The 17,171-nt window shown below is 42.6% G+C and overlaps 1 protein-coding gene across 1 annotated transcript in view; it reads left to right on the forward strand.

The window, feature by feature from the left end:
• The first annotated feature begins 1,110 nt into the window (after positions 1-1,110).
• Positions 1,111-17,171, forward strand: part of LOC147724819 (uncharacterized) — a 106,190-nt gene continuing 90,129 nt past the window's right edge. The window contains exon 1 of the mRNA XM_086966321.1: positions 1,111-1,181. The gene's annotated coding sequence lies outside the window, so the exon portion shown is untranslated. The remainder of the gene's footprint in view (positions 1,182-17,171) is intronic.

A 17,171-nucleotide genomic window follows, 5' to 3' on the forward strand; every position in this document is an offset into this window, starting at 1 on the left:
TTCGTGTCTTTGACTTTGTATTTTCCCTAGCTGGACACTCTGGTCTCTCTGTTTTACAGCTTCACGCAGTAATAAATGCATTTTTAGCACTTGCTTCTTTCTTGTGTTGGCCAGTACCTGTCTACATTAATATTGTACCTAGTCTGCCCCTTTATTTAGTTAGCCCCGATTGGGACTCCATTTCCCATGCTTCGCGCTTTTCAAATGGCGCCTGATACGCATGACGCGAGGCAGTCCCTCGCTGGGACTCTATTTCCCATGCTCCGCGAGTTTCCTGCCGCGCTTGCCACGCATGACGCCAGGCTGAATCCCATTGGACTTCATTTCCCATGTTGCCGCCCATCCCCACGTGACACGGAATGCCGTCAAATATGGCAAACTTCCAGATGTCCTGTTTCCCTTCCGGAAGGACAGACGCCGGAATAACCCGACACCTGAATACAGGTATGGCCTTTTGGTGTGCGGAGCCTGTATTTGCTTCCTAGTTCAGCGCACTTGTTCCGCTCCTAGCCCTCCTTCTAGCTTTTTTTCCCGCTGAGGACGGAGCAGACTTTAACGATTGCTGTCATTCGGCGGGGCCATACGCGCCAAGCTTACCGTCCACTTATATTGCAGTATGCAAGATCATTGCGGTGTATTGTCCATAGTGTTTTGCATCTGCACGCCACTTGCTGATTATACGGCGCTTTCGCCTCACACTCCCTGCTCATGACAGGTGAGGCTTTCTACCGCTTCGAGCCTCGAGCTGTCCAGCTTCCCCACGCATGGTAGTGCATTAGTGTTAAGATCTGACAGTCGGAGATAGCTAATCCAGTCCTGTCTGGCCGCCTTCATAACCAGGGATAAGTCTTGGTGGGATTTTGTCATGAGGCTGATAACGGAGGTTTACAGCTTCTTGGGTGTTTGATATGTTCTTTCAAACTACATACCTAATTATTAGGCATACTCGAGTCAGCACATAATACAAAAAACACAGATAACTGCTGATTCTCTTTTGTCAAAGACTGTACATGTCAGTCTCTTCCCATAACTTGCTCAAGTGCATGTCTTTTCTGTGTGTTCCTTGTTTATCTCTACTTTCCTACTGACCACCCCCTTTCTCCTTTCTAGGTGGGGATAGCGTTTGTACCTTTGGCAAAATTAGCACTGGACAGATGCGGTAACTTTTGAGACGACATTTAGTAAGTGCCGCTCTGCTATTGCCTCGAACACAGTTGCAATAGTTGCTACACTTGACACTACTTGTGTTCAAATTGATTTTACTTGGCATGTGACACCCCATTAATATTGATACTAGTTTTATTTGTCTCTTCTCTTCCCATTGCAGGTTGTAGCGGAGTTCTTCACTGAACACACTAATGTGTGGTTCAGTATATTTGTTGTTATTGTTTTTATACTTTTTGCAGTAGCTGTTATTACCCTGTGGATCCTGACGAAGGCCAAGACACTGTCATAGGTCGCAGATGGCCGAAACATGTTGATCCTCCGGATGCACCTGTTTTTAATTTCGATAGCTGCATCATTCAGCCTATTGTTGTTTTCAATCCTGTCATTGGATAGCTAAAATAAAGTTTTCATCAGCTATCTCTATAGGCAGTTTTAACTCATATTCACCAGCACTGCACTTTACACTCATCCACACACCACACTCACATAGGGTTTTTAGGACAACCCATCTGCTCAAATTAAAAAACATCTCTGAGCTCCTCCCTCGTAGAGAGGGGGTTGTAGCCCGCGTTAGGACTAAGTTCCTAACACGAGGAGGCACCCCTATGATGAAGCATGACACCTTTGGTGTGTGAGGGGAGTCGTCCTTAAAAGGGATACCTTTCCCTGTCAGGTCGATTCTTTTTTGGTGTCAATTTCTTTGAGTGTCGTACCCTTGTACCATCACAAATCTGGACCCGCGGGCTCTTGTGTGTTTTAAAAAGTGAGAGGGGAACCTCGGGCGCATGGCTTACCTGGTGGGCATCACGTGAGTGAACATCTAGAAGGCCGCGGTGGTAGAACAACAGTCCATTGATCCCGGGCCCTTCTGTTTTTTAAATTATTATTTTTATGCGGGGCGCAGAGGGCTTGTGAAATGCTAAAATGAAAGGAAACACTCTATATACATTTCCAACAAAAAAACTATCAAAAGCTAAAATTCAATAGATTTCAGAATTACATCATATTAAAAAAAAACATTTACAATGCAATCAGTCTCGCATTTACACAAGTTTGAGCTATTGCCATTGTAAATGACAATTACTTTAATTTATGTTTTGGTTTTTAAAATGTAAATAAAAGGACTTGTCATGTGCGAGACTTTGCATTGCTCTTCTCCTCCTAAAGCTATGCTTTAAAGTACTACACAGCTAACAATTACAATTCTAACAACATAAAGCCATAACATATCCCATACATATACTCAATAAGACATAGCTAAAATACAATACCATTAACAAAGCAAATAGCTTTAACTTAAACAAAGGTGAGACCTATTGCATTTCCAATGCTTGTTATATCTGGTGCCTCCTATGAAGTTATCCAAAGTTTCTAGAGGTTTCTTTTTGTGCAAAGGCAGGGCACAGCCTTTTCAATTGCAAGCAGGGCTGTGCCCAGCTCCGCTCGTCCCTATTGGCACATTGAGGCATACCAAATCCCTCTATTGTGTGACTGGGAGGAATTCACACAGTCTGTCTGTTACACCCAGTCATGTGACCCAGTGGAAGCTGCAAGCATCAATTGGATAAGGTTAGGAAAAGGCCAACTTTCTAATAGACGCAAAAACAACAGTTGATGGACAGAATGCAGAACAATGTCATACATTCACCCTAGTACAGAGATCTGGGCCTAAATCCATAGTTTTTTGCTCACCACACCACCCCAGTTCAGACATGGCCATATGCAAATCAGCCTTGACCCTGTGCCTCATGGGAACAGTCCAGTCCGAACTGCCAAGCCATGTCTTACCTGGGCCGGATTCAAGCATCCTTTTGTACCGCTTTGTTCGCCATAAGTTGGCAGGGTATGCTCAGACGTGAGTCCCTTGCTCACTTTGCCACTGGATTCAAGCAAGCCGGGCTGAAGACGGCTGAAATGCCAGAAACCGGTCCTCGGAAGCTTGTTTCCGGTCCAGGGAAGGCATTGCTTGGCAGTTCGGGATGGACTGTTCCCATGAGGCACAGGGTCAGACTGATTTGCATATGGCCATGTCTGAACTGGGGTGGCAGAGTGGGCTAAAGAACGGTGATGGATTAAACCCAGATCTGTTGACTGGGTGTGAGTGTTTGATTGGTACAGAGGCTCCGTCCATCACCACCCCCTTTTGTACAACTTTCTAATAGAGGCATTTTCGAAATTGTAATTTTAAATCCAACTTTGCCATTAAAGAGGATTTCTTAAAAAAAAATCTTTTTATTATATTCATTATATTCAAGGCACAAATCACTCAGATAGTATACATATACATTGCGTTCCAGCGTTAAACATTCCTATAACATTTTGCTTATTGGTAATTATCACAGTACTGTAATTGACAATACCCCTTGTAGTGTAGTTCCTATTTTCCCAATAGGCTCTGCGCATTGGAATAACATAAACAGCAGTGTAGACGTAGGACTGAGGTCATCTAGGTCTCTACTGACTATGTTAAACTTAATTTAGGTTTGCGCCAGCTAGCTCAGAGGTCACTGGAAACTTTCTTGAATGAATAGGGAGGGACAAGCTCCCCTGGCTCAGACAAGAAGGGATTCAGTTTCCGACAACTGCATAAACATGACAACTTTGCTCCCTCAGAATAAGAGTATATCTCTAGAGTCGTATGAAAACAATAGACAGCTATTTCACTCAGTCAGCAGTGCATACTTAGTTTCACCAGAATGCAGAGAAATAGAGAAACGGGCGTTTTCAATAAAAGGTGTTATTTATTGAGCAGTCTGCTTTATCATGCAAGAGAAATGAATTGCCACAATTGCAATACTTAAAGTAAAGTAAAGTGCATACAGTAAAAGTAGTATTATCAAATAATACTGTAAAAGCATTGATATGGTTTCTTAGCCATATGATACTTTAAAATGGATAAAATATATATATACATAAATACATTGACTAACGTACTCAACTGGTGCTTCTAACTAAGCCTACCCCGGTGTACCTGACCTAAGCCTAATACGTGGGATGGGATGAGTAAGTAGCAGTTTTAAGTTAAGTTGGTTAAGATAATTTTGCCAAGAATCTGCATCAAGAATTCTCTTAAGGGTTTAGTCAGCTCCGTACCTTGGTAATAGAATGTGGGAGGTCTGGTATCTCTTTCCTCAGGACCCGATATCCCAGCAACCCGCAAGGGTAGGCTGGAAACACCGGAGCTGGATTTTCTCGGCTGGAGAAAAAGACAGCGTCTCTCTCAGTGCGTTAAACAGGAGGGGCAGCTTTCGTGGGCACTCACATCAGCCGGGCTCTCGGGCAAGTAGATGGCCTCTCTGCTCCAAACCACTGTGTGTTTGCTTCAGGCAACTGTTGGTATTTTATACCTGGAAGGTGCCGAGTTTGACGTAAGGTTGGACATAAGACGTCACTAAGAACTAACAGTTCTTTCTGGACTTCAGGAGTTCTTGTTCAAATCAAAACAAAAGCAGGGGAGTTTTCCCGGGCTGCTGGAGGCTTGGTTTGTTTAAAGAACGCGTTGTGCTTTCTAGGAGTCGATGGGAGTAGCCATGCTGTGCTTTGGATTGCATGGGCTATTACTGAATATGAATCTGATTCTTACGCCTTCATCAGGATATTATTGATTATAACCTCACAAGGTCATAAATTGGGCATATAGAATTAGGGTCCTAGATATGAACACGACACCCACTCCACGGATTGATGTCCATCATTACTAAAAACTAAGCAATAGTAAACATTCAATGATGCGTGTGTTTTTTCCGACCCACCCCAAAATACATATTTCGCATTTGAAATGGTATAAGGTAAATACACGAAAAATGAGTGTTTGTACTATACGCTTTTCAAGCAGTGTCATCATTCAGATAAATGCATATATATATCAGCTGAATGAATAGCGAAAATTACACATGAAATGGCTCTAAAAACAGAAAAGAAGGTCGAGACCATTTCATCACATATTTATACAAATTGCTGTATATGGGCTAGAGGCTGAGGTAAAATATTGTCTCTAGTATCCTAAAATAGAAGCTCTGTTCTCTAAGAATAGTTCTACTTTAAGCAGAGTACCATGTGCCAAAAAAAAGGTAAATATTTTGAAAAATGGGCAAAAATAATTTCGCTTTCAGGGGAAAATGAGTTCCAAATATTTTCTGTAGCTTTGTTTATCAAAAAACTGAAGGCCGAATTCAGAGTTCAGGGAACTCTGTGTGCTCATTGTTTTTATTAAGAGTTATTCTCGTTGATTGGAGAGAACATTATTTCAGACAGACCCGCAAAAAATTGGTCTACCACATCAGGTGAAAGTTCGACCAAGTTCGAAAATACTGCAACTGTGCAGTTCTCTGCGTGATTGCTATCATCGATGGTTGGATCAGCAATGCTCACAGAAGGCTGTACCTGTTCGGTGCTGCTTTCCGCTCGTACCTCACCGCCACCTACTCGTAGTCTCAACGAATGCTGTCATCAGAATCGGTAGCTGCTGGGGACAACACGATGCATGAGTCTTTACCGGACCTAGCAAAGTATCGATTTCCATTGGTACTGCTGATTGTAGTGTAAGACAGACGTCCAACACGCATTCTTCTCCGCATAGCAGACATCGAAGCACAGGTATGATGCAATCTTGCCAGATCGGTCTGAATGAAAGAAACCAGGTTGTACTTAGATCTCTTAGCCGGGCCAATCCGAGGACCTTAGTGATACGGTCTTGGTATCGTTTTGCTAGGATCATTTCTTCCATCGTTGCTAGAGTCTTGCCTGTGGATTGGCTTGCCATATCGGGGCAGAAGGAGCAAAAATAAAACTCCTTCCACGAGTCCTAAGATTAAGTGTAGGCCGCCGAAGACCAAATGGACAAAATTCGGGAAGATACCCAGAACTGTTTCAAAGGGTGCTAACAGTCCCGAAAAAATTGTCTTAAATACATCTGCGATGCAACTGGTATCAGACATGTTTAAGATTTGGCTTAACACTTCTACGAAATGTACGGGGCAATTTGTTGATAAAAGGGTATGTATCTCTGCTGCTGTCCTTGCAACTTGCAGATCATATGTTTCTTTTGATGACGTTAAAGGCACAGTTGTTTGTAAAAGAATAGACTTCATTCTGCTTAAAGCATCAATTCGAATAGAAGAGATATTCAACCGAGGCCATAACACAGCCCCCATATCTGGATTGCTGTGTGGATACAATACTTGCATACAGCAAATGGCCCTGGAAGTTACAGTTGTCAGACACTTATTAAAATGTAACTACCGTTAGAAAGGGGTCTAAAAAATTGCTCTATCTGTTTTGCAGGCGTGCCATGCAGGTGACATGAAAGATTGTTTGAAGACCCTTCACAGGCTCCATGCAAATTAATTCCTTGACACAGAAGTGTACCGCTTAGTGATTTTTTACAATTTTTGCCACTAAGAACTACCTCCTTGTTTCCTTCACTATAACATCTGTGTGTATAAGGTAAATGCCAGGTTGATTTGATGTATTCTTTACCCAACCTTTCATACTGGCCTGCTGGTATATACTCTTGACAGTACTTAAACTGGAAAGTTGTTATCGGAATTGTAATCGTTCCATGTATTATCCATTCGATGATAGGTCTCTCTGACTTTGTCAATGGTAATCTCTCGAGTTTTTCAATGCTCAGAATCGTATAGTCTGCTCTTTTTTGTGCCAAACTGATTTGTTTATCAGTAAGGTTAAAAATACCGAACAATGACGTTGTGTTGATTAAACGCCATGGTACGTAGCCTGAACGCAGATTTTGCAACGTCCATCCAAGCTGTACAATAGAACGTAATTGAGACTGACCATGTTGTAACATTATTAAGTCCTGTTCTATTATATCAAAGGCAGATGATACAATGCTGTCCAGTGAATATATAACCCATTGTCCACAACAGGAAGTGATTTTTCCTAATTTATACGATCAATTTCTCGTATTTTTTCTGCTGTCTCAATTTGCATTACTTTCCATGCTTCGTTGTATGCAGCGTATATACCGGCCGCTATAAAACGTTTTTGACGCTGTTTGCGTGGTCCCATTATGAAATCACGCAAGTCAGCACTGTCTTTAAGTAGAGTCAAGTGTTGCTTCATTTCAGCCAGTGTGGATTTCTGTAGCCACTCAAGGCATAGTTTCCCTACACTGTATGTTGTAACTATCCCTGGATGTTGTCTCTGGGAATATCTAGGGTCTGGTCTGGTCATTTTGAACCCCTGTGTTTTGTTCAGGAATCTATCTTGACAGTTATTCCTGTCTGTTGGCCAGATCAACCACTTTTTCCAATCAGTATGTGTTCTGTTTTGGTGTAAAATATTAGAAACGTCTATCTCCACATCAGTAGAGCTGTCACTATCAGGTATGGGTTTCGGAATAGACGGTGTATTCAAGTCTTTTATCTTAGCTAGGCCAAGACAAGTAGTTTGTTGAATTGTGTCATTCAAGAATATCATTTGTTCTGGGATCATGCAGGCCCTAAACAGTGCTTCTGGGCCTTGTACTTGCCAATCTTTGGAACCCCAGATTGTTTTTGTTTCAATGGTGTTTTTCCAAAATTCGAAACCTTTATTTTATTATTATTATTTTTATTTATTTAAGCTTTTATCGCGCACAGCTACCCACAATGGGTTTCCCGGCGCCAGGGATAGACTGAAGAAGAAAGGAGGGTGCATCACCTGACTTGAGGCCACAACCAACTATTGGCAACGCTTAGTGAAAAGTAGAGTCTTCAGAGCCCTACGGAAGCGAAGTAGGTTGGTCTCTGATTTTAGTGCCAGTGGGAGGGAGTTCCAATATTTAGGGCCCAAAATAGAGAAGGAGCGGCCTCCCATTTTTGTCAGCTTCCATCTTGGCACTGTGAAATTGCCAGTGTCCGATGACCTTAGTGAGCGCAAGGGTCTGTAGGGTTTTACCAGCCCTTGAATATAGGCTGGAGCGCTGCCCTGCTTGGCCTTGAACATGTAACAGAGTGCCTTGAATGTAACACGTTCAGGGACGCTCAGCCAGTGAAGATCACGCAAGGCGGCAGCGGCTGAAGTGCGTCTAGGAACGTTCTTTAGCAGGCGCGCAGGCGCATTTTGCACAACCTGAAGCACATGTATGGTGGCTTTATCTGCGCCCAGGTAGAGAATGTTGCCATAGTCCAGGCGTGATGTTACAAGTGCCTGGACTACGGTTCTGCGGGAGGAGAGGGGGAGCATCCACAGAATCTTATAAAGCCACCGCAGCGTTGAGAAGCAAATGGCTGCAACCTTAGTGGCCTGTTGCCTCATAGTTAGCCTGTCGTCAATAATGACGCCCAGGTTACTAACTGCAGTGGATGGTGTTGGCGCATTTCCCAGTTCGATGGGCCAATGGCGGGGACCCCAGAGATGTTTGTTCCGACCTAGAATGACCACCTCGGTCTTCTCCCCATTCAGCTTGAGACAGTTTCTCCGCATCCAGTCGGCCACAAGAATGAGGCCAGACTTGAGTGCGGAGATATTGTTCTCGTCTCTCCCTGATAGGGAGAAGACAATCTGGGTGTCATCTGCGTAGGAGAACAGGGTTAGCCCAGCCTGTTCAACTATGGTCGCCAAGGGTTTAACATAAATATTAAATAATAAAGGGCTAAGGATTGAACCTTGGGGAACGCCGCGGGTAGATGGACAGATGGTGGAAGCTGCTTTAGAAGAAAACACTTGAAAGGTTCGGTCGTTAAGGAACGACACCACCCAGGGCAGGGCCTGGCCTGCCACACCTAGAGATTTCAGAGAGTCAATGAGGATGGAATGCGACACGGTGTCGAAGGCTGCGCTCAAATCCAGCAGGATGAGCGCCATGGTGTTTCCCTGATCGACACCGTGCCTAAGACTCTCTGTTACTCCCAGGAGGGCTGTCTCAGTTGAGTGCCTAGGCCGAAAGCCCGACTGAGAAGGATGGAGAAAAGCAGTGTTTTCGACTAGTTTAGAAAGCTGGGAATTTATATGTCTCTCCAGTATCTCCGAAAAGATAGGCAACAAAGATATAGGGCGAAAATTGGCGGAGTTGGAAGGATCTGCACCCGATTTTTTCAGTAGAGGTACAACCATGGCGTGTTTCCAAGGTTGGGAAACCTAATGTAGACATTTTGTCATAAAATTTTTCTGAATAAATCAATTTAGTATTTGTCAACATTGTTTTCATTCCTGTTCTATTCATTTTAAAATAAAACGTTCTTGGATCACTGTTATTAAACCCTGAGAAGTATTGGAATTTCTCAAAAAATGTTTTCGAACTGCCTTTTGGTGGAGTTGGACAGTGTTCCCACTGGTTAAAAGATAAAACATTTCTAGGCTGAGCAGTTTTATGCAAATAGTGATCACCATACTGGTTGTAGCAGTATAGATCTTCATAATTGGATGAACCCTGATAGTAATCATGTTCTGTAAATTTGGCTGACATTCATAAATCTGACATCATATTATTAATGTTTTCAAAGTCCCAGTCATCAGAGAAGGTACTAGGTGTCACAAAATCACTTAATGAAATCTTGAGCTGGTGAGGATACTTCAAGAGCTCGACCGGGCCAAAAATGTCATAATCAGTTCTGTCCCATGCTACCCCACCGGGTATTGGAATGGATGTGATGTTCACTGATGACAGTTCTCTTTTCTCGATGTGAGAGGATGTGTGTGGCTTTAGGACCAAGTTGATGTTCTGACTTGCTGTGTCCATTGTACTATATTTCCCTTAAATGAATTTTCCCAAACATAGAGCCATGATGAGCCAAAGCAGGAGGAAAAGTACACCTAACACAATCCAAAATTCAATCCATGGTGAAATTAGATATGTCCCTTTCAGTTGGTGAAAAAGTTCAATTACTTTGTTTTAAAAACTTTTTGTTGGAGGCGTTTCTTCATGCTCGCTTGGATCTTCAGAGAAATTTGTCGAAATTGATGAAGTAGCCTTATGCAGTTCTGTCAATTGTTGGAATTGTTTCCCGATTTTCATTTGTTTTTGCATTTTTATTTGTTTCATTTGCATATTCCGAGGCTACGTCGTTGTAGACAGGTGTTTCTTGACGAACTGGTGATGTTTGTGTTTCAAGAGGCACAAGTTCCATGGCTTTGTTGCATAGTCCTTTTTTATGCACTCTAGGTTTATCAAATGTGATTAGTCTCTCAGTTTGAACCTCTTGGATAGTTGCAAATTTTGGTATTCTGCTATTTCTTGGGAGTCCACTGGGCCTACTACTTATTATCGGCCACGTGATTGGGGTTTTACCAGGTCGATGGATACAACTCGGTTCTCCTTTTTACCAGCAAGTGGCGGTAGTACTACTGATCTTGTTCCGTTGATAGCTAAGGCAGGCACTGCTTTTCTGTACGAAGGCCCAAATTCCTTCTTTACCGCGATCTTTTCTCTTACCAGATCCCCAATCTTTGGAATCCAGACAGGTCTTGCTGGGACAGGTGGTTTTTCTTCAGTGGCCGTCGACTGTTGTTTCAACTTTATGTTACTCAGGTTTTTTCTTTTTTCATTTAAATCCTATAAAACAGTCAAACGATCTTTGATATCAAAGGTTTTTTCTTCTACCACTGAAGTGTGACTATCAAGGTCCTGAATATGCATTCTAGTTCCGAACAATAGTTTGTATGGAGTGAGACCTTTTAGAGAGTTTCTTGGCAGATTGTTAAGACTACGTTGGACACTTGTTAAATGTTTGACCCTCCCATCACCCGAACTTAATACCCTCGCCGTTATAGATTGCTTTATGTCCTGGTTTTTTCTTTCCACAACCGCATTTCCCTCAGGATGGAAGGGAGAAGAGTACCGCAATGCGATGCCCATACTGTTCATGGCCTCTTTGTAAGCTCGAGAGCTAAACGCAGGACCATGATCAGAATGTAGCATGCCAATTGCGTATGTGCCGATAAAGACTCGCAAATCTTTTATAACAGTTCTGGCGTCAGCTGAGTGCAGTGGTCTACATTTTTAAGTGAATTCAGTCTTAATTAATATGGGGACACATTTCTCCGACTGGATTTCTGCGTTATAGATAGCCTGATGCTATCTAATAGTGGTATCTGGGCTACAGGCTGGACCGGTACACAACTGCAATCTCTGTTGCAGTCCTTGCAATTTTTTGCAAAATAATAGATATCTACGCTCATTCCCGGCCACCAGTGCTCCGATTGTAGTTCCATCAGAGATTTCAGGATCTCTTGGTGCCTCAGACCCAACCCCATATGTGCTTCTTGTAGTAAGAAGATTCTCTGGTTCGTGTTTGGAATTACCCTATCCCCCACTCCAGGGATTCGAGCAAACGGAACGGAGTTTGCATCAATTATGTATTTATTACTGAGTGGATAGTTGAGAGGTAATGCTGCATAATCGCCTTTTAATGAGGCTTTTACCGCTAGCATGGTTTCCCCATCCATGTGTTTTTCTGAACGCTTTTCAGTGGCTACGGAAGCCGGTTGAACCGCTTCCGCTGTGGCTGTGTTAGCCAATGAATTCCCTGCAACGTGAACGCCATCACATCGATGACTCAATGCGTGTATCACGTGAGTCTTTCGGAGTTCTTTCTGCAAAAGAACTACCTGTTCCCAAAGCCTTTTATGCTTTATTGTAGCACCTGTGTCATCTTTGTAACCGTTTTTGATCCATTTCTGCATGTCACTGTTTTAGGATTTGACGCAGAAATACGAATCGCACACTCTAAGTGTGGGGAATTCGCGATCAGCATTTTCAAGCGCCATCTTTAAAGTTCTTATTTCAGCTCGCTGAGCTGAACATTTCCTGAGTGATTCCGTTTCGGTAATCCTTGGTTGGAATTTACCAGAGCGCCAGCGACCTTTAACAATCGCGCACGCTGCATCATAGGATTTATTTTCTACATCATAGTGTTGTGCGAATCTGTCCATATAGATTACGCAGGTATATTTTTTTGGAGGCAGAATTTCAGCTGGCAGAGGATATTCGCGTTCATACACTAGATCATCTAGTTTTTTCAGTTTTGGGTCAAAATAGTATTTCACGTCTTCTGTAGCAAAATAATTTTCCCATCTCTGTCCATTTTGGATCTAATACCCCTTTAACCAGGTTACGAGGACTTGTTAACGCCTCAAGGGCTGATTCTGCTGAAAAAACAGATATTCTTCTGCCTTGGGCTAGGGCTCTTTCTTTAGCTACAGCAGTTCTAACCGCAGTTCGAATTTTTTCTGTGGAGCTGAACTTCATTTCAGCTTGAGTGTACAAATGTGATTTGTAAGCTATAAATACAGTTTCTCCCTCATTAGAGGTCAGGTATGTGAATCCGCATCTTCCTGGGATGACTCGGATTACAAGATTGCTTGTGTTTTCACGGGTTTGCAATTTTGTTTTAGTTAACATGTCTGTTTGTAGTGATCTCAAAATTTCTGTGTGTTTCTGAGTCCAATTGGTTTGTTTGAAATCTGGTCTTATTTATTCATAGAAAGGTTTAACCCTCTCAGCATAATTTAGAATGTATGTTCTTCCGAAATTCAGGAAACCTAGTAGTGATTGTAAATTCTTCAGCGTTTTTGGTGCTTGAAGCACAGCACATTTCTCTAAGAAATTGTCTGCCAGGATTTTGCCTTCACTTGATAATTCATATCCTAAAAATATGACAGTTAGATGGGCAATTCGTGATTTTTTAAAGTTGAATTTGTAACCCTCTGAAGTGAGTCCAAGTATTATGGTTTTCACTCTTTTTAAGTGAGTCTCCAGGTCATCATCTGTGAGATAGTTGTCATCGACATATGATAATGCTTCATCATCATATATTTGTAGTAACTCTGTTACCCTTGCTGAGAATAATCCTGGGCTGTTCTTGAATCCCTGTGGGAGTCGGCAAAATTGTTTTTGCGATCCAAATATTGAGAAAGCGGTCAAATACCTGCTTTCAGGTGCAATGTTTTGACAGAAGAATCCATTAGAGATGTCTAATGTCGTTTTATATTTTTTGCGCACAATGTTATTCATTAGTGCTGCACTATGTGAGTTTTGTACTGCAAATGTTTTACAACAGGAGTTAAGGTGTCTGTGTCCAAGACTAGACTATATGAATTGTCTGGCTTGGAGACAGGAAACAAAGGATTGTTCATTTGAGAGGTGCATGTTTCGATCACCCCTTGGTATTCAAGTTGATCTAAGATACTGCCTTTGTGCTGTGGGCCGATTTTTTAACTGGATCTTGTGGTGAGGTGAGTCCTCATCCCATCCTACATGATTTTTGTACAAAGCAGGAGCGTGGGCTACTGCCCATTTTCTTGCCAATGTGTATTTTTTATGAATCTGGATGTGATTTGAGAAGGCAGGCATAATCATTTCTCCGCCATGAGGGCACTCCTTGACAAACTCTGGTGGCCAGTCTTTCTCAGCTAACAGAATGTCATAGCCTTTTGAAAGTTTTTCCCAAAAGAGACCTTTTATTTTCCTAGTTTTATCTCCCTCTACACGTAATGTCATTTCATATAGTTTATGGGGCACACTAACTCGTGTGTCTGCAGTTTCCACCTGAATGTACTCATTCATGTCCACTGTCTCCGGAAGATTCATCAGGATCTTGCGAGCTATGCTCACTTCTGCTGCGCTGTCTAGCATTGTCTGTTCCCACTCTCCGTTTTTCAGCTGTGTCCTCAGAATTCTCGGCATGTTTAATCTTAATACTTGCTACCTTATTTCTGGGATATTTAATTTTTTTATTCTGATGAGCAGGTTCCTTGTCTTTGGACTTGACGTGCTCTTCTCTGTGTTCTGACCGTCCTCTTCTTTCCGATTTCTGTGAGGAAGATCGAGAAAGATTCAGTGAGAAGGATCGAGAGGGACGTGTATCAACATCTTGATATCTGTCTGGTTTTCTTATTTTATCCCTATCTCTAAGGTTGTATCTTTTTTCAGAGGGTTCCCTTTGGGGAGACTTGTCTTCTCGGCCTGGAGATCTCTCTCTACGCTGAGGAGGCCTTCCTCTGGACCGGAAACGTTTTTCCCTGGGAATGGAACTCTTTTTTGGAGTTTTTAAATTATTTTTAATTAAAAAAAATTTCAGGATTTTCAGTTAGTTGGGGTTTTACCGGTTTCCCACCCAAACTATCTCTTCCTAGCTCTTCATAGGATTTTTCTATGATTCTGGCGAGTTCAAATAGTTGTTCTGCTATATCTGTTTCCTTCAATTTCTGGCGGATCGTTATATCATCTCTTGCCACTTGAACTAATTCTCTATATGCCTTTGTTACTTCTTTTAGTTTAACTAGGAGTTGTTCACTTGACATTATTTCGTAGTCTGGGTGTGTTGCAAAGTTGCATAGGACCAGCCCCGTTTCTTCTGGTCTACCTAGTGGACCGAGCCTGGTGATGTGATCATTATGTTTTAGGGCGCCTTTAAACCAGAGCAGGTACTCTTGGTATTTTAGTGGAATTTCACTCTCCTCGAAAGGAGTGTATTCATCCGGAGGTTCCTCTATTTTGTAATAGTGGAAGTCTTTTGTCGTAGCGTGTGCTGCTGAAAATGTATCCATGAATAGAATACCTCTGTCTGCCGATATTCATGTGCCTCTATCATGAATATGACTGTACCACCTCGTGCTGTCAGTCCATTTTCTATAAGTTTTGAGTTGTAGTTCTTCTTACATTGACCGGAATGATTATAGCATCCGGGTCGGTTTCATGGAGACTTGTGTCTTCCTCTAAAAGTCGAGCGGCTATTCTTGCTCGCTCCCTTTCTTCGTCACTTTCTGCCATTTAACTGACTGAAAGTTTTCTGTTGCAGATCGAGTTTCAAGGAAACAAAGATTAGGTGCACAATATTTTGGAACACTGCATCCTTCAACGTTGATCAAACCAAAAACTAATACATAGGATTCTCATCCTACTAAGTTCCGGTGGATATTAACCTTTCACCCACTCCAGACGTCTATTGGAGTTTTTACGGGGAAATGGTTCTGTGTGAAAAAGCACGACTGAGATACTCTAGTGTCTTGCGTTAGATTATCGCCTTACCAAACGTTGGGCGCCATGTAGTGTAGTTCCTATTTTCCCAATAGGCTCTGCGCATTGGAATTACATAAACTGCAGTGTAGACGTAGGACTGAGGTCATCTAGGTCTCTACTGACTATGTTAAACTTAATTTAGGTTTGCGCCAGCTAGCTCAGAGGTCACTGGAAACTTTCTTGAATGAATAGGGAGGGACAAGATCCCCTGGCTCAGACAAGAAGGGATTCAGTTTCCGACAACCGCATAAACATGACAACTTTGCTCCCTCAGAATAAGAGTATATCTCTAGAGTTGTGTGAAAACAATAGACAGCTATTTCACTCAGTCAGCAGTGCATACTTAGTTTCACCAGAATGCAGAGAAATAGAGAGACGGGCGTTTTCAAAAAAAAGTTTTTATTTATTGAGCAGTCTTCTTTCTCATGCAAGAGAAATGAATTGCCACAATTGCAATACTTAAAGTAAAGTAAAGTGTGTACAGTAAAAGTAGTATTATGAAATAATACTGTAAAAGCATTGATATGGTTTCTTAGCCATTTGATACTTTAAAATGGATAAAATATATACATACATAAATACATTGACTAACTTAAGTACTCAACTGGTGCTTCTAACTAAGCCTACCCCGGTGTACCTGACCTAAGCCTAATACGTGAGATGGGATGAGTAAGTAGCAGTTTTAAGTTAAGTTGGTTAAGATAATTTTGCCAAGAATCTGCATCAAGAATTCTCTTAAGGGTTTAGTCAGCTCCGTACCGTGGTAATAGAATGTGGGAGGTCTGGTATCTCTTTCCTCAGGACTCGATATCCCAGCAACCCGCAAGGGTAGGCTGGAAACACCAGAGCTGGATTTTCTCGGCTGGAGAAAAAGACAGCGTTTCTCTCAGTGCGTCAAACAGGAGGGGCGGCTTCCGTGGGCACTCGCATCATCTGGGCTCTCGGGCAAGTAGATGGCCGCTCTGTTCCAAACCACCGTGTGTTTGCTTAAGGCAACTGTTGGTATTTTATACCTGGAAGGTGCAGAGTTTGACGTAAGGTTGGACATAAGACGTCACTAAGAACTAACAGTTCTTTCTGGACTTCAGGAGTTCTTGTTCAAATCAAAACAAAAGCAGGGGAGGTTTCCCGGGCTGCTGGAGCGCGTTGTGCTTTCTAGGAGTCGATGGGAGTAGCCGTGCTGTGCTTTGGATTGCATGGGCTATTACTGAATATGAATCTGATTCTTATGCCTTTATCAGGATATTATTGATTATAACCTCACAAGGGCATAAATCGGGAATATAGAATTAGGGTCCTAGATATGAACACAACACCCTTATTTTAATCCAGTTTCTCCTCCCATTTTCTTCATCAGTGCCCTCTTCCGCCTGCACCCTTGGTGGCTCACAGATGTATCCCCTGAATTTATTGCAGGCCCCCCAAATCCTGTTCCACTTCCGAGGACAACCGCAACGGATGAACACTGTCCTCTCGGCCACCATAGCTGTGTCCATGTCTTTGCACCATGCGACGTGTGTCGGTGATTCTACTGAGTCCCATTTTTGTGCGATATTGCGTTTTGCAACCATTATCCCCAGCGTGGCCCAATCCTGTGTTGGACAAGTAAGGTCATTCAGTTCCCAAACATTTAGTAAACATCTCTTGGGTTCTGGCACTAATGATACTTCCTCTGCTTGCGATATTGTTCTCATCACCTTTACCCAATACTCCATGATCTTCGGGCATTGCCACATGGTATGTGTTAGAAATGGGATCTCTGGTTGGCTAAGGCTTGCGCCAAAACCAGGCAGAGACCACCTCTCTACGTCAGGGCAAGGGAGTTACACGCCAAGATAACCCCTGCTCACCCCCTTGGTAACGTGACACGAGCAGTAAGGCTGATCCCGGAGGCTTTGTAAGTTAAGCATTTGCGCACGCACCCAGCAACAACACCCAAGGCCCACCACAAAGGAAACTCCACACAAGGTTATATATAAAAATAGCCTTTGTATTATACCAAACACATTAGATAATAAACGCACACTTTACAATGTGCCAC

Source organism: Lissotriton vulgaris, chromosome 4_1, assembly GCF_964263255.1.
Source record: "Lissotriton vulgaris chromosome 4_1, aLisVul1.2, whole genome shotgun sequence".
NCBI classification, from domain to species: Eukaryota; Metazoa; Chordata; class Amphibia; order Caudata; family Salamandridae; genus Lissotriton; species Lissotriton vulgaris.